This window comes from Rhinopithecus bieti, unplaced genomic scaffold (assembly GCF_001698545.2).
Source record: "Rhinopithecus bieti isolate Rb0 unplaced genomic scaffold, ASM169854v2 scaffold_30957, whole genome shotgun sequence".
Classification (NCBI taxonomy): Eukaryota; Metazoa; Chordata; class Mammalia; order Primates; family Cercopithecidae; genus Rhinopithecus; species Rhinopithecus bieti.
This window is the reverse complement of record NW_016813678.1, coordinates 1,057,234-1,064,967: the sequence shown is the minus strand read 5'-3', so window position 1 is coordinate 1,064,967 and position 7,734 is coordinate 1,057,234.

Genomic DNA, 7,734 nt, shown 5'->3' with positions numbered 1-7,734 from the left:
CAACTTGGGCAACAAGAGCAAAAACTCTGTCTCAAAAAAAAAATAATAAAAATAAAAAATAATATATATATATATATATGGACCTTACAAATGGGATTCCATTTGTAATCCCAGTACTTTGGGAGGCTGAGGTGGGAGGATTGCTTGAGCTCAGGAGTTTGAGACCAGCCTGGGCAACATAGTGAGATACTGTTTCTGTAAATTTAAAAAATAAATTAATAAAACAATTAACAAAAAAATGGAACTACTTCATTTTTAATGGCTGCATAATATGCCACAGGGTGATTATTCTGTAAACTTATTTATTTATTATTGGACATTTCAAGTTTTTCCTCAGTTTGACATTATTACAAATATTACTGACAATACTTGCACATAGACATGTCACTGCACTCCATAAACAGCATGTGGCTATTAACATATTGACATTATGTTTGGCTCATGATAGAAAAAATCATTAATATGATGACAGTGATTTGTTCAGAATAATATAAAATTTTGTCTTTCATGACGTCTAAGAATTTCGTTAAGGGAAAATTAAGAGCTCAGTCAGAGAGCTCTAATTCATCTGCACTTATCAATTCCTATTCACTTTCTGCCTCCCTAGTTACCAGCTTGATACAAAGATATGTTTTTTTTTTTTTTTTGAGACGGAGTCTCGCTCTGTCGCCCAGGCTGGAGTGCAGTGGCCGGATCTCAGCTCACTGCAAGCTCCGCCTCCCGGGTTTACGCCATTCTCCGGCCTCAGCCTCCCGAGTAGCTGGGACTACAGGCGCCCGCCACCTCGCCCGGCAAGTTTTTTGTATTTTTAGTAGAGACGGGGTTTCACCCTGTTAGCCAGGGTGGACTCAATCTCCTGATCCACCTGCCTCGGCCTCCCAAAGTGCTGGGATTACAGGCTTGAGCCACCGCGCCTGGCTTTTTTTTTTTTTTTTTTTTAACTTTGAGTTTCACTCTCGTTGCCCAGGCTGGAGTGCCGTGGCGCGATCTCGGCTGACCGCAAACTCTGCCTCCCAGGTTCAAGCAATTCTCCTGCCTCAGCCTCCTGAGTAGCTGGGATTACAGGCATACGCCACCACGCCTGGCTTTTTGTATTTCTAGTAGAGACGGGATTTGTCCATATTGGTCAGGCTGGTCTCGAACTCCAGACTTCAGGTGATCCGCCCACCTCGGCCTCCCAAAGTGCTGGGATTACAGGCGTAAGCCACCACGCCCGGACCAAAGCACTGTAATTTAATGACAAGATAAATTTTAATATGACAAATTGTATTAGCATGAACATCAAGAAGTAGCTCAGATAGCCTAACTTCTATTTTACTCTATTTTATTCTTTCATAATAAACATGAATCATTCAATTTGTGAATATAGCCTATACATATGTCAAATATAGCATATATATGTGTATATATATATATATATTTTAGACAAGAGTCTCACTCTATTGCCCAAGCAGAAGTGCAGTGGTGTGATCTCGGCTGACTGCAGCTTCAACCTCCTGGACTCAAGCGATCCTCCCACTTTAGCCCCCTGAGTAGCTGGGACTACAGGTGTGCACCACTTCACCCAGCCAATTTTTAAAGTCTTTTAGAAACAGAGTCTCACTATGTTACCCAGGCTGGTTTCAAACTCCTGGCTCAAGTGATCCTCCCACTTCAGCCTCCCATAGTGCTGGGATGACAGGTGTGAGCTATAATATAATGCTCAGCTAGCATATACCTTTTATTTTAAACAAAATTTTCTTTTCTGGTGATGAGTGGGAGCAGGGAAGGGCAGGAGGGGGAATTGCATGAGCATATGAGTTTTCTAAATAAATTTAGCTAAATTATAAATGTAATAAATATCTATTATAGAAAACTTCAAAGAAACTTAAATGTTAACAAAAGACAAGAAAAAAACTCCTTTAATCTGAACAGCCAAAGGAAAAAATGACTATACAGTTTTGTTTCAATATTCTTGAATCTATGAATTGTTTTGCCTTTAAATTGAAAATATTAGTGATAGTTTTATATGAAAATCGACTTAATATTTAACATAAGCATTTTGCATTAACATAAGCGTTATTTATTTATTTATTTATTTATGAGACAGAATCTTGCTCTGTTTCCCAGATTGGAGTGCAGTGACACAGTCTCGGCTCACTGCAACCTTTGCCTCCCGGGTTCAAGCAATTCTCCTGCCTCAGTCTCCTGAAGAGCTGGGATTATAGATGTGCGCCACCACGCCCAGCAAATTTTTGTACTTCAGTAGAGATGGGGTTTTCTATGTTGGTCAAGGGGCTCTCAAACTCCTGAACTCAAGCGATCTGCCCACCTCCGCCTCCCGAAATGCTGGGATTACAGGCGTGAGCCACCACGCCCGGCCAACACAAGAAACTTTTTTTTCTTTTCTGAGACAGGGTCTCACTCCGTCACCCAGGCAGGAGTGCAGTGGTGCGATATTGGCTTACTGCAACCTCCACGTCCTGGGTTCAAGGGATTCTCCTGCCTCAGCCTCCAGAGTAGCTGGGATTACAGGCATGTGCCACCACACCCGGCTAATTTTTGTATTTTTAATGGAGACTGGGTTTCACCATGTTGTCCAGGCTGGTTTTGAACTCCTGGTCTCAAGTGATCCACCCTCCTCGGCCTCCCAAAGTACTGGGATTACAGGCGTGAGCCACCACGCCTAGCCTTTTTTTTTTTTTTTTTTAATGGAGTTTCTCTCTTGTTGCCCATACTGGGGTGTGATGGCGATCTCGGCTCACTGCAACCTCCGCCTTCCGGGTTCAAGCGATTCTCCTGTCTCAGTCACCCGAGTCACAGAGATTACAGGCATGCGCCACCAAGCCTGGCTATTTTTGTATTTTTATTAGAGACGGGGTTTCTCCATGTTGGTCAGGCTGGTCTCGAACTCCCGACCTCAGGCAATCTGCTCGCCTTGGCCTCCTAAAGTGCTGGAATTACAGGCGTGAGCCACTGCATCCGACCAACATAAGCATTTTTTAAATGTCACTTGGAGCAACAAAGCAAGACCCTAACTACAGAAATTAAAAAAAAAAAAAATTTAGGTGCAGTGGCATGCCTCTAGTACCAGCTACTCAGGAGGCTGAGGCAGGAGGATCCCTTGAGCCCAGGTGTTCGACGTTGCAATCAATGACCTTTGAACATGCCCTTGTACTCCAGCCAGGGTGACAGAGCAAGACCCCATCTCGAGAAAATAAATAAATAAATAAAAATGTCATTGGGCATTTGTGCCATTATTTATCCAATCATTCTATTGTTAAATATTTAGTTTGTTTTGAATTTTTTGCTATTATAGGTGACACTTGATGAACAACTTTGTTCATTTTTTTAATTTAATTTTTTTAGGTTAAATTCTAAGAATTAGAATCAAAGTTTTGAACAGTTTAAAGACTCTTTTGAACCTAACAAGAATTATATTTAGTACTCTAAAAAAAAAAATTCCTGTTTTGTATGTGAAAACTCTCATATTTAAATTTACATTTATTTAATTAATAGTTATATTAATATGTATGTAAACATGTATGTGCTATTTTTTTCACTTAAAATGCCTGTGACCATTGCCTCTTATTCTTTTGTGGTGTTGATGACTTTACGAGCTCTTTTTTATAATAAAAATGTTAACTATCTTTTTTTTTTTGCTATGACTCTTTTTCTAGCTTATTATGTGATTTTAAATTTTAAAATATTTGCTTTTTTGATACGAAATTTCTGAAATTTCTGTAGCCAAAATTCTTGATCTTTACCTTCAAAATTACGAGTTTTCATCTTTCTTTCGCCCAGGGATTTGATATTTAACCACAATATTTTAGCTGTTCATTATATGCTTTTGTTTTTATTTCACATTTGACTTTTTGTTACCTTTGTGTCTTCAGAGTACAGTGTACGTTAAGACATATATAGATTTTCTTCTCAGTAGTTGACTAATTACCCCAATACTTTTTTCTTTCCTACAATAGTTCTTTATTAAGATGAAAACTGACCAGGCGCAGTGGCTCAAGCCTGTAATCCCAGCACTTTGGGAGGCCCAGGCGGGCGGATCACGAGGTTGGGAGATCGAGACCACCCTGGCTAACACAGTGAAACCCCGTCTCTACTAAAAAAATGCAAAAAACTAGCCGGGCGAGGTGGCGGACGCCTGTAGTCCCAGCTACTCGGGAGACTGAGGCAGGAGAATGGCGTAAAACCCGGGAGGCGGAGCTTGCAGTGAGCTGAGATCCGGCCACTGCACTCCAGCCTGGGCGACAGGGGGAGACTCCGTCTCAAAAAAAAAAAAAGATGAAAACTACCCTGGTTAGTTCTATGGTGAGTATTCTGCATACAAAGGATACAAATGGAATGATGAGTAACATATTTACCAAGTTGTCAGGCCCCAAGAGCAAGGGAGGGTTGAAGCCAGTATTGTGTACATGAGGCCCCTACCTGGGAAGGTGAAGAGGGGATAGTGCAGGAAGGTGAGTACAGCATGCGTTCACAAAGAGGTCAGTTGTGGAATGGGAACGGTCAACTCTGAAGCTATGGGGCTTGGAGAGAGCCTCAGCTGTTGCATGAAAGAGTGAAAGCAGATGCAGCAGTTTTCAAATCAAGTTCCATGGAGGCATTTTAGGGGCTTTCCTGGGAAAGCATGAAGAGCTGGAAGAGGTTTACAGCCCTCTCCTCTCTTTCCACCAGAAATATAAATGCTTTTTCTTTCTGTTTCAACATGAGATTTTATTTGAAAACATGATTTCAGTGTTTTGTAATAACTTATTTATTGCAGACATTTTAAGTACATGAAAGTAGCAAGAATAATAATACATTCTCATTCTTCACCAATGATAATTTTACCTTTCTTATTTCTTCTCTTTCCGTTTTTCTATTTTATTTTATTTTATTTTATTACGATAGATGGGCAGTACAGCAGAGAAGGGGCTGTCTGCCTGTTTTTCCTTTTTAATCTGGAATATTTTAACACAAATCCCAGACATCTAGTCATTTCACTTGTAAATAATCTAGTATGTTTCTTTGCCTGAAAAAGACATCTTGTTTTAAAATATAATTTCCATGCCTTTATCTCACCTAACAAAATTTACAATAATTATTATTATTAACAATAATTCCCAGCCCAGGCACGTTGACTCATGCCTGTAATCCCGGCACTTTGGGAGGTCAAGATGACAGAGTAGCTTAAACTCAGGAATTCAAGATCAGCCTGGGCAACATAGCAAGACCCTGTCTCTCCAAAAAGTTAAAAAATTAGCTGGGCATGGTGACGAGTACCTACAGTCCCACCTACTCAGGAGGCTGAGGTGAGGGATTGCTTGAGCCTGGGAGGTTGAGGCTGCAGTGAGCTGTGATTGTGCCACTGCACTCCAGCCTAGGCAATGAAGTTTGTTTGTTTTGTTTTAAAATGTTTTGTTTTGTTTCTAAACAAAAACAAAAATAAACCTAAATTCTTTAATATCACCTAAGTCCATATAAAGATTTTTCTGATAGCTCAGGAGTATCTGTGATGCTTCCTATAGTATAATTTACATATAATAGAGTCAGTTCTGGTCCATCAAATCTGTTTCATTGAACTGTGTCTAGTATTATGTTACAATGGCCTCATAAAAGTTATTTAGTTTCAGTGGAGATGGGGGCGACAGAGCGAGACTCCATCTCAAAAAAAAAAAAAAAAAAAACAGTTATTTTAATTTCAGAATAGGTTTCGTTATCTAGAAGGGAAGAGGAGGTTTCAGTATTTATTTATTATCTAGATAGGTTTATTATCTAGAAGGGCATTAATCTACCATTTTAACATCAGTTTGTAAAGATGTTCTTATTTGTTCTTCTAGATGCTCCCTTAGGTTCTTTTCACCTTCTTTTTTTTCTTGTTTTTATTGAGACGGAGTCTCGCTCTGTCACCCAGGCTGGAGTGCAGCGGCCAGATCTCAGCTCACTGCAAGCTCCGCCTCCCGGGTTTATGCCATTCTCCTGGCTCAGCCTCCGAGTAGCTGGGACTACAGGCGCCCGCCACCTCGCCCGGCTAGTTTTTTGTATTTTAGTAGAGACGGGGTTTCACCATATTAGCCAGGATGGTCTCGATCTCCTGACCTCGTGATCCACCCGTCTCGGCCTCCCAAAGTGCTGGGATTACAGGCTTGAGCCACCGCGCCCGGCCTTTTCACCTTCTAAGAAGAAAAATAATGTTTCTAAATCCAAATTTTGGAGTCACAGGCTCTCGTCAAACATAAAAGACTTAGGCAAACCAGTTATTTCTGGAGTAATGCATTATTTCCCTGCCTTCTCCACATCAAAATTTCTAAAAGCAAATCCAGAAGCCAAATCTACTCAATACTTTCACTTATGTCAAAAGTTAATTCAAGGAAAGAAATCACTTTATAGTAAACCACTGGGACATAAAGCAAAATAAAATAAATAACTGTGAAGGAGAATTGCACTTCTGTGATTTGAGCAACAGATGAGAACACTTTCCTCTGCTGGCTTTTGAATCGAATCCAGGGGAAAAGTGAGAAGATGTGAAGCTAGAGATAAAATCCTTATGAAATCAAGGTAAGAGTTCAAAACATATTATTGATTTAGAAATCTTGATCAAGAAGGAACAGAATTGGAAGGAAAGGTGAAGAGTTAATCTTATGCATTTTCATTCATGCCATAAAAAATTATTTCCTCTGAGATTCAGCCCCATTGCAGAAAGAACTTGAGATGACCAATGATTTTAATTTCATGCTCTACCTTGACATGCTAAGTTCATGATTTATTGAAATTTGTACATACCATGTGGATGAAATTTCTAGCTTTTGCAATTTGCTTAACTTGTTTATAGTAAGAGGTATAACAGGTTTTGACATCTCAGGTTGTTTAGGGGTAACTGGCTGATTTCTCAACTCAGGGTAGAACACTGTGTATCAAGGTGAAAAGGAAATTAAAGACAAATTAGCTGGATTTTCTGGGGATAGTGAAATGTGGGAGTCCAAGGTATAGGCCTCAAAAAACACAACTAACAATCTTCTACTGGCAAACATCTTGCATGTTAGGTCAACTGAATAACGAAGACTAACAGGACATCAGATCATTAGATACATTCTGGAGTAATTTTTTAATTTGTTTTTTATTTTTATTATCATTTAGAAATAATTTTTTGTAGAGAGGGGCTGTCACTATGTTGTTCAGGCTGATCTGGGCCATCCTCCTTTGCTTCCCAAAGTGCTGAGATTGCAGGTGTGCACCAACATGCCTGGTTGGAGCTGTCTATGCAGCAAAGAGTGAGAACTTCCTGGATAGGGTCATATTATAAAAGCTAGCACCATCATTTTGCTCAGTTGCTGATAAAGGCTTGTGTTTTCTCACACTTTACAAAAGTATTGGCAGCTCTCAGTTTACAAATGTGCTAATACAAGCATCTTCTGCATGGTCTGATTATACACTATCTCCTCAGGCCACCCATTGTTCTAGAATCAAACACCTGGAGGATGGTGCCTCCTGACATCTTGGTGGGAAGTGGTGGTGGTGATAGTGGTTAGGCGCTGACTCTTTTCTATCAACTCTTTTCTTCCTCTTAACTTTACCTCTTGTGTTCTCTTTATAACAATGCTGCTGATTTTTGGTCAAACATAATTCCACTTTGCAGTTCAACGATTAACCCTCTACTTAAGAATTGCCCAGGCCAGCATGGTGGTTCACGCCTGTAATCCCAGCATTTTGGAAAGCCCAGGTGGGTGGATCACGAGGTCAGGAGTTCGAGACCATCCT